General features: G+C 41.0%; 1 long non-coding RNA gene across 1 annotated transcript; it reads right to left on the reverse strand.

Annotated features, from left to right (window-relative positions):
• Positions 1-6,185: 6,185 nt before the first annotated feature.
• LOC134492208 (uncharacterized) lies at positions 6,186-11,066 on the reverse strand. The gene is made up of 3 exons (XR_010067400.1): positions 10,953-11,066; positions 7,910-8,026; positions 6,186-6,456 (listed from the first exon to the last, which is right to left on the reverse strand). It is a non-coding gene; the product is annotated as an uncharacterized LOC134492208 (long non-coding RNA).
• Positions 11,067-15,746: the final 4,680 nt, after the last annotated feature.

The raw sequence follows: 15,746 nt of genomic DNA on the forward strand, positions 1-15,746 counted from the left end.
ATAAAAGTTGTGTTTACATTGTACTGTAGTCCAGGGTTTCTCAATTTGGGCCGCTTGAAGATGTGTGGACTTCAACTCCCAGAATTCCTCAGTGATCCATGCTGGCTGGGGCATTCTGGGAGTTGCAGTCCACACATCTTCAAGCGGCCACGGTCAAGAAACACTGCCCTAGAGAATCTTTGGGAAAATGGTTGCTACTAGAGGGTATCATAACACCAAACACCAAACAAAGGGAGCACATTACATTGGACCAGTGTTTCTCAACCTTGGCTTCTTTAAGATGGGTGGACTTCAACTCCCAGAATTCCCCAGCCAGCCATGCAGTTGCATTATATCTAAAAAAACAATGTACATACTTTAATTTAAAAAAATGCTAATCATCGTCTGATTAATAATAATGAAAATGTTTGAAATACTGCCAGAATTACCGAAATGTGACACAGAGAAACAAAGTGAGGAAACACTGTTGGAAAAATGGTGCTGATAGACTTGCTGGATTCAGGGTTGCTACCAACGTTCAAGTTGTAAAAAAGAACACACACACACACACACACACAATACCTGTGAAGCGCAATAAAGCGAAGCACAATAAAACAGGTATGCCTGTATATCACAAAGAGTTCTTAGGGGCACATCTCCCTTTCCTGCCACTATGATTCTCCTGGTCCTCCACTTTTCCTAATGGTAGAACTAGCCTGGTTGAAAAGTCCCCCATTCAGTACAAGGGCTACCAGACAGAAGCTCCCTACTTTCCAGGTGATGTTTTTTGTGTTTGTATATGGGAATTCAGATGTTTCATTAAAAAGAATTTCAATTAGAAACAGTGGAAATGATGCCTATGATGCTGACTCCCTGCATCACAGGGCAGGTTACGAGTATAGGAAAGGACCAACCAGATTTACATTGTCCGGTGATTGTAGGTGTCAGTTAAGGTCCTGTTCTCAGCTTGATCGACTTATTTCTTAGTGTCAGGTGAGCAGCTACAGACTGACCCAAAAGAATTACGTATTGAAGGAAGCTGAAGTTCAAGATTCCAGTCCTATCACCTTCACCTTAGACCAAAGGCAGGACTCCTGATGACTGGAACTGAGTTCAGCAGAAGGCAGTCACATAGACGTGCCCCAGACTGCTTAACCTAGTTATCCCTAGCCATCCTTTCACCATAAAGAGATCATAGGTGGGATGGCAGGGCTGGGGCATGTTTCTGGCTGCCTTTCATGGGTAGATGTTTTGAACGTCTACAAAGGACTTTGGAATTTAATCATAGTGGCAGTGGTTATAATTGTTCTTAATCAGTAGAATGCTCATGGCTGGGGGTCATTAGGAATTACAGTAATTTTACTGCCCTTTTGTATGGTGTAGCGATGAGATCTTTGTTACTCCAGGACCATTGAGATAAGCCAAAGATCATTTCTTTTCTCCTGTTGGTTAGCTGGAGAGAATAAGAATGAACTTTGATCGGCTCATTGTGTGCTGTAACAAGTTTTGATCCTCTTTTCTGTTTTTCTGCATGACACTTGTAGGTTAGGTTCAAAATGTTTTATGAGGAATTGGAAGAGAAAAGTGTGATGGGATGAAGTAGCAAAAGAATAAATTTGCTAAGATTGCTAGCTGGGTTGTAGATAGGAGGTAATATGATGTGAAGCAACAACTGTGACTCACAGATTATTCTTATGCAAATCGTGTTAAATTCTGCTGGGTGTTTAGCAGTGGGAAAAAGATGAGGAAGAAGTTTTGTTCCAGGACAGCATGACTACCACTCTGAAGTACAATTAAATTTTGGTGACATTTTGATCTTGAGTACTCTTCTTAAAAAGAAAACAAACTTGTTAGGAAATCAATTATCCACAACAATGAAGTGAGAAAACTTTTATGTAGGATGTTGTATTTTTTTGGTGAAAGGAATTCCCAGATACTTACCTGACTGCTTTGTCTTTACGTAATTGTTTCTGGATTGTGTGTGGTTTCTTTCTGGTGGTCTCTTGTTTTCTTGATTAAACATATAATGGGATATTTCTATGTAGCTTTCTGTAAAGTGATATAAGATAGTAGTCTTCACCCTGTACAGATGTATGGCCTATCCTAATCCATGCCTTGTGAAACCCACAAGTTAATTATTTTACCAAAAGTATCTAGGGTGATGTGTGTATTTTTGAGGAAAGCCACTGAGTTCAGTGTATGATCAAATGTTGTGGGTCCCAGTCTTGTACAAGAAGATCTGTAATGGACAACATGGTTGGATTTTCTATTTTTCTTTTACTTTCCCCCCCCTTTCTTGCAATTTTAGCCTTCTCTTTGATTTTCTTCTTCTTCCTTTTTCTCCCTTTATATTGGCTTGTATTCGTTTTTATCTTCTTTTTAAAAAATCTTTAATAAAATTAAAGACGACAACATGATTGGCTTTTACGGTAGAGCTTCAAAGGCCTGCTTTGCTTTGAAGGTTCGTGAATCAGTACTAGAGAGACCAGGTTCAGTAGATGCAATGTTATGGAAATTGTAATTCCAAAAGAGTTTCCTAGTTTTTAAAATTTTAACAACAATCATCATTTCCTTCTGCGTTTGTTCCCAGGCACAGATCTATGGAACAGATGGTCTTTTGAGTCTCTCCTTGGTAGAATGTAGTTATTTAGGTGCTAACACATGGGTGTCCAAACTATAACACAGGTTGTTCCGAATTATAGGAATTGTTCTGACAATTCTGGAAGTATTTTGAGCTTGAAACATAGCTGTAATTTGAAGGCAAGGGGCAAGGAGGAAGCAGAGGGGGAGTAAGATGGTGGGCACAGAGTCATGATATAGACCCCACCCCTTCTGTTTGGGGTCAATGCAGGTACAAAAGTCGTAGGACTTGGATTTCAGCACTTTACCACCTTGCAGATGTTGATTCCTCCTCCTCCTCCATTGATGCTGCTGACCTACACCTATATTTCCTGTATTTAAATCCCTTTTATCTTATAGGTACCTGTTCAAATACATATTTCTTGGTTGACAGAATCAACATAACAGTTGAAATTTCTTATTAACAGGAGATGGAGGGTTAATTGTGGCCATTAGAGGTAGTCCTTGCTTAACAACCATTCATTTAGCAACTGTCCAGAGTTACGACGGCACTGAAAAAAATTACTTATGACTGTTCCTTGCACTTACAACCATTGCAGCATTCCTGTAGTCACGTGATCAGAATTCGGGCATTTGGCAACTGTCGCACATTATGTGATCACCATTTTCACATAATGTGCGACAGTTCCTAGCCGGCTTCCGATAAGCAAAAACAACAGGAAACTGTGTGATTTGCTTAATGACCACTGCAAAATGGTCATAAAATTGGGTCTGGATCTGCTTAATGACCACATTGCTTAGCAACCTAAATTCTGGTCCCAATTCTGGTTGTTAAGTGAGGACTATCTGTATTTCTATCCAGAAGCAATGCCAAAACTTTTTCCCCTTACTGGGGAAAAATGGGTGGAGGAAGGAAAAAAATGAAAAAGAAGCATCAAGACTGTGTAAGTCCAGTAATTTGGTAGTTAATCTATAGATGCCCAGGGCTTCTGAGGCAAGTTACCAAATTTCCAAATTACAAACCCATCCCTTCTGCCCAGAAAGAAACTGGCACCAAGAATGTCTCTTTAAAAAGTACTTGGAGTTTATTAAGACACAAAACAGCAAAGAGAAACATGGATTTGGACTTAAGGAAAGAATTAGGGTTCAAAGAAAGGGAGTAAACAAAATAATGAGTTGCCCCATCCAAATGAAGACTGACCCTCAGTGAAAATTGGTTAGAGAAGAGAGTTGAAAGCTTTTTAAAGGGATTTTTCAGGTACTTGACCTTAAAGTTGTAGTGTGCAGTTTTATTTTTCAGTTATCCCTCTGCCAAGGAGATCAGACATCCCCTTTTTCATTTCTTTCAGTCTGTATGCCATTTATATCCCTAGGGGTATAAAAAAGTATTTCAATTTGAAGGCATAGCTTCAAATTCAAAACAGGTTGTTCCAACCTTATAGGAATTGTTCTGACAATTCTGGAAGTATTTTGAGCTTGAAACATACCTGTAATTTTAACTCAATATGTTCCCAATCCAGATTCAACATTCAAATTACTACAGTGCGCTGATTACATTATTATGTAATCTAAAACTGGCCGATCTTGGGAGAAATCAGTCTTGAAGTATTCCTACTAGAAAGGTTAGTATCATTATGAATATCAACATTAAAGTATATTTAGAAGAGGGCTCTACCAACTTTTTATTAGTTAGAATTAATTCTGATTAATTAAAAAAATTGAGCTATTTATGGTACAAGGACGTGAAATTGGATACCAAGTTAAAAAGACATATTACAAGATAAAGCTTGATAGAAGCATGGAACCTTATAAGAAAAATAGTAAGTCCGACAATTTCACTACTGTCTGTCCTTTAAATGCTTTTTATGCTGGAGATAACTGTAGTAAGAAAAGTGCGATTACACATGCAGATATGGTCCACTCACATCCCATGAACAGACTAAAGATGCAGCAAGAATTTCTTGGAAAAGGTTGGAACATACCATGGTTGATGTACCTACAAATTTATTCTGTTGGAAGAATAAAATCTGACCTCAAAAATGAAGGAGGGCTTCTATGAAAAATAACAATTTGAAATACTCATACAGAATCAAGGCCACCCATTAGACATATATATATATATATATATATAAACTATTACTTAGATAAGACATGGAAACAGAACGAATCAAAAACTGATGATAAAATGGATGCAAAACTTCAAAGCAACAATTACAGTACAATTGGAAAAACTATGGAACAAATCTATAAAATTATAACTTAAGAGAAAACTAGTATAAAATGTTTTATAGATGGTATACAACTCCATCAAAACATAAAGAATGGAAGTTAGAATAGCAATACACAATCTCTTTTGATCGATTGCTCAAGGAGCAATGGCTTCTCAATCCACTGAGAAATTTCCTGAAATATTTTGTTCAACAACCAGCAGGTCTGATGTTTTAGATCCATCTCAGGCCCAAATGCAAGCTACCTCTAAAAGGCAGTGCTGCTATCCAATGAGTTTTGAGTTGGTTTCTTTGTCACTAATATGCTTCTATTGTTCTTGGTTTCCTCTTGTACGATGTTGGCTGGGTTATATATGAAATATTTCCTGTGCCAAGAAAAGAAAAGAACAGAGATGTTGCTTTAAAAAATAATAAACATCAAGACGGCTTGCTATCTCACCCTCACCAATCCTTGGGCATTCTCTGAAATTTGCTGTTCTTTTTCTCAAGGATTGAGATATTGCAATTGCTTTGACCAAAGGAGTGTTGCATCATTGCACCTCAAGCTCAGCCCCTTTTGGATGGGTGTGTGATGTGCAAAACAGGTGGGTTTGTGCTGCAATAATGCAATGCTGCTTTTTTCCAGACTGACCTGTCTGACCCCCTGCCAGAAGACAGCCCTGTCCAGAACAGAAAGTGATTTCTTGTGCAAGCCTGTATATGTCCACTCATTAATAACTATTAACTACTCATTTTCACTAAGGAAATAAATTAATTTCTAGGAAACCTACCATTAAAGGAGCTATTTAGGACCAATAAAGAAAAAGCTCAGTATTAATTCCCCATCTGCCGAACAGAAAAAAAATAACCAGGCCCGAATTTTCATGCCGGAAGCTTGTAATTAAAAGATCACAAAAAGAAAAAAGAACACAGAAAAGAAAAATCTCCTTGTGTTTTGCCTATCTTTACTAGACAGACAATTTCTGCAGCAGCATTTTGTGAGCAGAGAAGCCACAAAAATGCACCTACAATGGAAGAATGGACGGGGAAGTTAATGGAATTGGCAGAGATGGTGAAATTGACTACTGTACTTTGGTTAAAGAAAAGACTTTGTCTAGCTAGGTTTCTACTTGGAACTGAAAGAAATGAAACTTTAATCTTGGGATTTGATGATTAGAACTGTTTATGATTATAGAAATATTGTGTACTGTTGTTAATTCTGGAGCAAGAGTAAATTAAGTAATTTTATATTTGAATCTGTACCAAAGAAAGTTGGAAGCTATTCTTTTTTTTTTCTGCACTCTTAATTTTTCCCTTTTTCTGATCTTTTCTTCTTAATTCTTTTTTTTTCTTTCTTTATTTTATCTCTTGCTGAAATTTAATAAAGTTTTACAAAAAAAAGAAAAGCCACAAAAAAAGAGAAAGCACAGGAGAGTACAGGAAAACCTGGAGTACAATAAATACGTAACAAAAACCCTCGGATCCTCTTTCACAAGCAAGAGAATTAATTATACCACTCTAGAAAGAGAGGTCTACCATGGACGTATAAACGGCTTCCAATTGCATAAATCTTTATCGGAACAGCAGCTCAGTTTGTATCGAAAATGGGTCTTTGCATCTTCCCAGCGACTCCCACATAGATCCTGTTCTTTCTCCAAACAGCTTAGTATAAGCTTCTCCAGACGCATACCTGCATTTAGGGAGAGACAGGTCATGTTTAAATTATTCTTACTAATTTCCCATGGAATATGTATCATGCATTATTGTAAAGTCCTTTGTTCCAATGGGTCATCATCTTATTGCTCTATTGCAGTGTTTCTCAACCTTGGCAACATTAACATGTGTGGACTTCAATGCCCAGAATTCCCCAGCCAGCCATGCTGACTGGGGAATTCTGGGGGTTGTTGTCCACACATCTTCAAGTTGCTAAGGTTGAGGAACACTGCTCTATTGTCTACCCACCACATGCTTTGCTGTTTTATGGTGGTTGGTCACCACCCACAGTAAAAGATTTCTGTGTATCTAAATGTGGTATGCATACATTTGGGCATGGAAAACGGGACTCTGAAATAAGTGGGGCACCACGCAGTCCAGATTTGGTGCCTTAGTCTTGCTATCAGTCTGGTTGACTGAACACCGGAGTACAGAAAGTCAACAGGCGCAGGTCATTGGCTACGGGCGCACATGATTTATAAAGTGGTTTGTCTGGCTTTATCTCAGCATGTTGTGTGAACCCCGACACTGCAGTTGGTAAATCATGGCTTTTGGTTTAATGTATTGTTGTTGAGACTGTCTATGCCAGCAAGCTCAAAGACCACTATCAGTTCCCTGGTTCCCGACTGCTTTCCACTCTTACTTGGAAGGGCTTGCTACTGCCTTTAAAATATACAGCCTTCTCCACTCTCCAGGAGGGTTGGATACGCTGTCTGGGAGGTGATGAGAGCTGCAATCCAACCTTTCAGTAGATGGGAAGGCTGTCTCTGCAGTTTGCTCCCCGTGCATTCTCTGTCCTCTTCCATGTCCCTCTGGTTGGTTGGCTGTGATAATAACAGGGATCTAGAGGGCAAGATAGTCTTAAGACCCTCTCTTTAACCACTGACGTGCATGAGGTATAACCTATCTTTAGCATGTTCCTTCTTTGTGCTACTGCATAAATTATAAAAACAATGATCAACACAGGAATAATATGCAAATGATAATAAAATTACCTATCCCATGAGGGGGTTGCCTTCGAGTCAGTCTTGACTCCTGGCCACTGCCTGGACTAATCCTTGCAGTTTTCTTGGCAAGATTTAAGAAGTGGTTTGCTATTACTTGCTTCCTAGGGCTGAGAGAGTGACTGGCCCTAGGTCATCCAGCTGGCTTCATGTCCAAGGCAGGACTAGAACTCATGGTCTCCCAGTTTCTAGCCTGATGCCTTAACCACTACATCAAACTAGCTCTCTACCTATCCCATGGGGTAAAAATTCCAAGGTCACATTAATTAAGTGCTCAGCATCCACCTCTGGAAAAGCTCTGTGTAAGGAATGTGTACCTTGTTAAAAGCAGTGTACAGATGTGTTCTCCTGTATTACTTCTAGAAAAGCCAGCTCTGTCAAAGGAATGCACTAAAGGAAAGCTTGTCCTTAAAAAAGTATTCTTACTTCCGAAGGCTTGCAGGTGGGCACACACTCCATTGTGGGTGAGGCAGAAGTTTTCAGGAGGAAGGCAAGGAGCCATTGGCCATACAGACATGCAGCTTCGGCAAATCAAGGTATCTACTGGGAAAGAGACAGGTAGATTGTATTCTAATGGTGCTCAGGATCATCACTCTTGTGAGAATGCCCTCCCTGCCAATTGTAAGGTGTCGCAATTCCAAACATGCCTAATCCATGGTGAATCCTATTAAATTCAGTGGGGCTTCCTGGTAGGTAGAATATTTTAGGGGTACATTTGAACCAGAGATCACGACATAGTACTACAGGTAGTCCTCACTTAACGACCACAATTGGGACCAGAATTTCAGTTGCTAAGTGGTCATTAAGCGAATCCAACCTGATTTTACGACCTTTCTGGTGACAGCCATCAAGCGAATCACCGCAATCGTTAAGTGAATCACGCGGTTCCCCATTGATTTTGCTTGCCAGAAACCAGCCGGTAAGGTCGCAAATGGCAATCACGTGACCATGGGATGCCGCGACAGTCATAAGTGTGAGGAGCAGTCATAAGTCAGTTTTTTCCAGCACTGTTGTAAGTCTGAACTGTCACTAAATGAATGGTTGTTAAGTGAGGACTACCTGTAAAGAGGGATGTGATTGCAATCCCATGTTACAGACTTATGCAAATTAAAATATCCATGGGATTGGATAGAGCAGCCAGGGATTTCATTGAATATAGCATATCATATGCCTGGTGAGGTCAGGGAGGCCATGGGGATGAACTATAAGGCAATGGGGCAGGACTACAAAGACAATGGGGGCATGAAAGAACAAAGACAGTTATTCCATGAACATGGTTTCTTTCCAATTACTTTCTTCTGCTTATCCAGAGTCCTGCTTGCTTCCCAGTATCTTTTCCCAAGCTTCTCAGCATTCCTTGGCCTTCTAAATCTTCAATACTGAGCTGGCAAGTTTAGTTTCCTGGGAAAGTGTTTTTGTAGTGGTGGGCACTGGCCCAATTTGACCCCATATATTGAGCCAGTGTTTTGTTTTCCCTGCAAAGATGTATTTGGGTTAGGTGCTTTTAGCTGCCCCCCCCCAAAAAAGCTGCTATATGGGTAAGTCGGGATAGGATGACAACCTCAAAATGAATATAGAATAATGAGAGCACCCTTTATCTTGAATGATGGCCTTTTTAAAATTTTAGCAACAAACACTGGCCACCTTATTTACTCTAGCATTAATGAGTCCAGGCTCCAGAAGAGGGATTTTATATTTTCCCTTATAAGGTTATCTAGTTATACAGTAGATACCAGAAGAACTACTGGGATGGGGCCATAATCTTCCCCTCAGTTTCTCCCATGTTAAAATGAACCTCTCTGGGGTCTAATTGCAAGTTGTCTTTGAGCAAATACCCACAACTTTCTTCCTCGAGCGGTGTTTCTCAACCTTGGGAAGTTTAAGATGTGTAGACTTCAACTCCTAGAATTCTCCAGCCAGCCATGCTGGCTGGGGAGTTCTGGGAGTTGAAGTCTGCACATCTTAAACTTCCCAAGGTTGAGAAACACTGTCCCAGAGACTCTCCACACATCATAGAAACAAAGCTATTAGAAATTAGCACGTTTAACCACCTCTCCCACAGCAGGGTAAGGGCAGAACTGTCCAACGGCACCCACTGCTTTTTTTTTGGTTTTCTTTTTTAGAAGTCATCCAGGGTAAATTCTCAAGCTGCTCTTTGAAGACCCTCCTCCCAGTTCGAAAAGGTATTTAGAGATTTGTCACTTATTAAAAAGAAACAGAATTCACAATTTAAAAAGAAAAAAGAATTCACAAACTCAGAAGACTCCAAAATTATATTGCAATATGTTACCCTGGTCATCTCACCAAGTCCTACCCAAACAGAGTCAACATCTGAGAGAATATGAATGATTTTATGAGCAAACAGGTCACAGCAGCCTGTTACTACTTCAAGATCCAGGAAGGGGGACTGAGTTAAGGCCATCCTCTAACACCTCCCTTGTGGTGAGATCCTAATCCAAATGGGTCTCCCATGCTTAATTTTAAGGAGATGGGGGAGTGGGATACTGAAATTTCTACATGTAATCTGTCAAAAAGAACGTCTAATTTGGAACTCAGCCAGCTACAGGCTGATAACTTCCTTAAAATTTGTTCATTTAGCACTTTATGCTCCCCCATTCATTCATTCGTGTGTTTATTTAGATAATTTCATTTCCTTGCTCTGCTGTTTCTAAAATACAACAAAGTTAGGTCATTCCAGTAGAGATATAGAAATCTGTATCAAGCTATCTATCTATTATTAATGTAAACAGTTGAAAAGGAACAAGTATTAATGGCAGCTAACATTTAATTTAAACATCTCTTCAAGCATCTATAGAACACATTCTACAGAACAGATCTGATGGGAAAAAACCGGTGTCAATGTTGGGTTCAGCTGGGCTAACTGCTGTTCCTAGTCCATGGGTGCCACCTTCCCTGGCTAAGCCCAGCTATCTGATTTAGTCACATAAGTTACAAACCCGACAGGATATAGTAAAAGGTAAAGAGATTTCTTGTTCTTCTCTCAGCCTATCCGAGAAAGGAGATGCCCTTATTCCATGAAGATACCCTCTGGTTATGGCTTAGCATTTGGCTGGGGAACACATCAGCTGTTTAGAAGACATATGGTTTAAGTGCCAGTGGCTAAGGGTTCACCCCAGCGCAGCTAAAATCACCATTCTCACTCTTTAGAAGCAAAGTGGGGAGGGTCCTTGGCTGTATTAGATCTTTGGTGGAAAGGGGGAATTTAAAGACTTACTTTCTCCCATTGATCCTAATGAAGATCTCTATCTTGTCATGCTAACAGCAGTAACAACCATGTTTTTGCAGCTGAGCAGTCAACTCCCGGTCTTCATGCTTTGTTCCCTTAGGCTTGAGTGGCCATCTGTTATTTTCAACAGAGAGCTTTGGATACAATCAATGTAGGGAAATGTTTGTGGTGGTAGGAATAATAGACAGATTGGTGATATCCGTATTTTTGTTAGGGACTTACCTCCTGTTGTGATGAAGAAGAGAACATAGGATGTAAGTAGCCAAAGCTGAACCATGCCTATTTACTCCCAAGTCTGCCAGCAAAGGATTGGATAGACCTTGGTGTGGAAAGAGAAAAAAGGACTTATCTGTGGGCAGTTGGGTTTTTAATTTAATTGCACATCTATATTCCAGAAATCAGCTTGTACTTGTGTAGGTGGATCAACCATACCAGTAATGGACATTGAGATCGTGGAAAGCCTTTCAAGTGTTTGATTCCTAGATAAAATATTTCACTGCCAACATCAAACTTGGCATTTTGAGGCTTAGTAGCCGTGGCTTATACCCACTCATTGCTTGGAGAGTTTTGGAGTTCAGTATCAATCTCCTATCATAGATTGGGGAAGGGTTTTTAACATGGACATCAATACCACTAGCATAAACTTTGCAGGTCTCTAGAAAGAGACCAATACACCTATTTTTTCCAATCCTTGTTCCATCCTATGCCCTCACTGTTGGCATTGCAACGGTCACTCTCACAATCTCCAATCAATCTCCTTTATCTGAAATTTCCAGCCTTTGATCAAGGATTTCATGTTCCCTCTTCCACACATTTCTCCTTCAATAGCAAAAAATGGAAGTGGGTAAGAACAACATTTAGCAAACATCTCAGGAACCACTGAATTTTGTCTTTCTCCCTCTGACTTTGGATCTTCTCTCCCAGTCCCTGCGAACATATAGGTAGTTCTCGCTTAACAAACATACTTGGGACAGGAATTCTAGTCGCTAGCAATGTGGTTGTTAAGCGAATCAGACCCGATTTTACGACCTTTTTGCAGCAGTTAAGCGAATCACATGATCATTAAGTGAATCACGTGGTCATTAAGTGAATCACATGGTCATTAAGTGAATCACGAGGTTCCCCATTGATTTTGCTTGCTGGAAGCCAGCTGGGACGGTTGAAAATGGCAGTCACGTGACTGTGGGATGCTGCGGTGGTTGTAAATGTGAACCAGTTGCCAAGTGCCTCAGTCACAATCACATGACTGCAGGGATGCTGCAATGCTCGTAAATGTGAGAACTGTTTTTTTCAGTGCTGTTGTAAGTCCGAACTGTCACTAAACAAATGGTCATTAAGCAAGAACTACCTGTATTTATAGGGCTTTTCTTCTCAGTATCAGAACTCCAATTTTGGAGAAGAAAAAGCAGGGAGGATGGGGACACAGGATGCAAAACTATCACAATCCCCCATTATTTAAGAAGGCTAGTATAAGAGGGAAGTAGCTCTAAGTATACTAGAATAAGGAGGAAAGGAGAATAATAGAACTGGGCTAAGGCCTGCATGCCGCTAATTTAGTAACAAGGCTTGCAAAGTGCTGTAAAAGAAATAGCCTCATTGAACTGAATTGTCTGAGAAAGCAGACACTTTTTTTTCCTCTGTCCTCTTCATTATCCAAAGTGGTCTTAGCTATGTGATTTGCTCCTCCCCCTTCAAACAATACCTCCAATCTGGCTCAAGGTTTGGGCAAATTTAATACGGTGGGTGATCCAAGAGGTCAAAAATGCTCATTGCAAGGGACAAATCTGTTTTTCCACTCCAACCTATGCCCTTGTGCACTAGAAGGAACCTGGCAGGCAGGTCTACTTGAAAAGAACCCACTTTCGAGGCACAGGGCCTTCAGTAATCCTTTCCATGACTCTCTGTGTATAATAATTCTAGTAATAACAGGGAATAAAAAATAATATTAAAAAGGACCCCAAGATGATCTTTCCAGAATTTCCCTTCAACTCTTTCCTTTTACATCACGGATTGGTGCGTGGTGGTAAAACAGTGGCAGATGTAGCAAAAAGGATATTTTACAGGCAGTTCTCACTTAACAACCATTTGTTTAGTGATGGTTTGGACTTGCAATGGTGTTGAAAAAAACAACTTACAACCAGTTCTCACACTTACAACCATCACAGCGTCCCCGCAGTCACGTGATCACGATTTGGGTGCTTGGCAACCAGTTTGCCTTTATGACTGTCACAGCATCCCGTGGTCACATGATCGCCACTTTCGACCTTCCTGGCTGGCTTCTGGCAAGCAAAATCGATGGGGAACCGCATGATTTGCTTAACAACCTCGTGGGTCGCTTAACGACTGTGGTGATTTGCTTAACGACCACCACAAAAAAGGTCATAACATTGGGTTGGATTTGCTTAATGACTGCTTCACTTAGCAACCAAAATTCCAGTCCCAATTGTGGTTGTTAGGAGAGGACTACCTGTATAGCTGGCTGGGGAATTCTGAGAATTGAAGTCCACACATCTTAAAAGTTGCTAAGGTTGAGAAACCCTGTCCTAAGGTAAAGTGGTCAGTACCACAAGCTCTTCCTGGGCTATTCCTTTTGTTAATCAGAGCCAGAGATACATGCTTTTCAATCACTCATCTTGGAACCTCTTTTGTTAACTGAAAGGAGTCTGAAAGCCTTTTCAGGACCATCAGCCTTTTGGCTACTCTTCCGTTCAGGCCAGGGGGCAAATCATTACCCCAACTCACCCAGATGACTCAAGCTGTTCTTGCTTTCTCTGGTCTCTTTCACTCTCTCTTTGTATTTGTCTTGACTACCTCTTCTGTCCCTGGACTAGGAATACTTTTGCTTCAGGGCAGAAATCTTATAAAAGCAGAAGGAAACCCCTAACTCTCTTTCCCTTGCTCTGCTGATATAACTTTTCACTGACATCCCTAGCTAAATCAGAGGAAACGTAGAGAGGAATGGTCAGCTCTGAGCTTTCCCCCTCACTTACCAGCCTTTTATATATCTTCTGAAGCAGAAGAAGGCAAAGTGACGTGAGCTACAGGAAAGAGGTGAGTAAGCAAGGAAAATAAATTATTTTCAGGAACAGTGAGCCAGAAAACACAGCTTCTAGAGTACACGTTGTTCCACCATGCTTGTTAATGTGCCTGATCACATTTCTGCCAGCTCCGGAGTTTTCCAACTGTCCTGAAGAATTTTGCATTGTGCATCTAGCTTTCTCTGACTTAAATAACAGCTAGTAATGCACTCACAGTGGGATTTGGGAAGGCAAATCCAAAAGGATAAATAGAGAACCACCAAATATACTAGGACATGTTGAAGAAAGTGAAAGGATACATTCTAACCTGAGATAAAACCATCGGGTCCACACAGTTTCCAAACTGCAGGAATGATAGGAGTATCCCAATACAAACCTGTAGGTGCCTTCATGACAACTTACCTTCATTGCAAAAATTATGTGATTCTACTTGTTTCAGCTTCCTGTTCCTTGATGGGCTGGGAAAGTCAGATTATTATCTTATGATTGCTTTATTCCATCTAGTGGTCAAGGCACCAGGCTAGAAACCAGGAGACTGAGAGTTCTAGTCCCACCTGAGGCATGAAAGCCGGCTGGGTGACCTTGGGCCAGTCACTCCTTCTCAGCCCAAGAGCCAATCAGGTGTGGTATGAGAGTTCTAGTCCCGCCTTAGGCCTGAAAGCCGGCTGGGTGACCTTGGGCCAGTCCCCCTCTCTCAGCCCAAGAGCCAATCAGGTGTGGTATGAGAGTTCTAGTCCTGCCTTAGGCTTGAAAGCCGGCTGGGTGACCTTGGGCCAGTCACTCCCTCTCAGCCCAGCCCACCTCACAGGGTTGTTGTTGTGGGGAAAGTAAGAGTAGGAAGGAGTATTAGTTACGTCCCCTGCCTTGAGTTATTTATAAAAAATAATAAAGGCAGAATAAAAAAAATGTTAAAAAAAGCATTAAATATTTTTTTGTTTTTGGGACCTGTATGAAGTAGATAACAGCTGTGGCCAGGGAAGCCTTTGTACAACTGCATCTTGTGTGCCAGATGTGCCTATTCCTGGACCAGGAGGCCCTGCTCATGGTCACTCACACCTTGGTTACCTTCCAATTGGATCACTGCAATGTGCTCTATATGGGGCTGCCCTTGAAAGCTATTGAGAAGCTTCAATTGGTCCAGAATGCTGCAGCGTGGGTAGTTATGGGTGCATCTTGTTATGCCCACGTAACATCACTACTCAATGAACTGCACTGGCTCCAGATAGGCTTCAGGGTGCAATTCAAGGTGCTGGTGATTACCTTTAAATGCATAGTTACCTGAAGGACCACCTTCTCCCAAGACCATCTGCTCACCACACATACTCCCATAGGGTGGGAAGGCTCTAAGTTCCTTCTTTTGTCATCTTTTGGGACCTAGGAAGCGTGTCTTTTCCGTGGTTGCCCCTGATCTCTGGGACGATCTCCCCCTGATATAATACAGGCCCCAACACTCCTCACCTTTAGGAAAGACCTTAAGGCCTGGCTCTTTTCTCAGGCATTAGGGGTCAGTTGAGTAGGAATACCCCCTGAGGTTGTTTTGTTGTCTGCTTGGTTGCCATTTTACCTTTTAGATTTTGTATTTATATATTGTTTGTTTGTTGTTAGACTCCTTGCTTCCTTTTGATTTACTGTGTGTTTATGTTGTATGCCACCCAGAGTCACACAGCCTGAGTTGGACGGCCTCATAAACCTTGAAATACATAAATACTCTATGAATGCTGACATTTCAAAGAAGGCTAAAAGCTCAGAGCAATGTTTCTCAGCCAATTTAAGATGTGTGAACTTCAACTCCCAGCTGGCTGGGGAATTCTGGGAGTTGAAGTCCACACAAAGTTGCCAAGGTTGAGAAACACTGCTGTGGAGGTTGGCCAATGAGATCGATTGGCAAGGACGGGCAAGGGAGTCCGTTCTGAGTACCCCGGCTCTAAAAAATCATTGGCGTTTCTGGCCAGACACACAGCATGGTCTTTAACTGCCT

The sequence above is a fragment of the Candoia aspera genome, chromosome 2 (genome assembly GCF_035149785.1).
Source record: "Candoia aspera isolate rCanAsp1 chromosome 2, rCanAsp1.hap2, whole genome shotgun sequence".
Classification (NCBI taxonomy): domain Eukaryota; kingdom Metazoa; phylum Chordata; class Lepidosauria; order Squamata; family Boidae; genus Candoia; species Candoia aspera.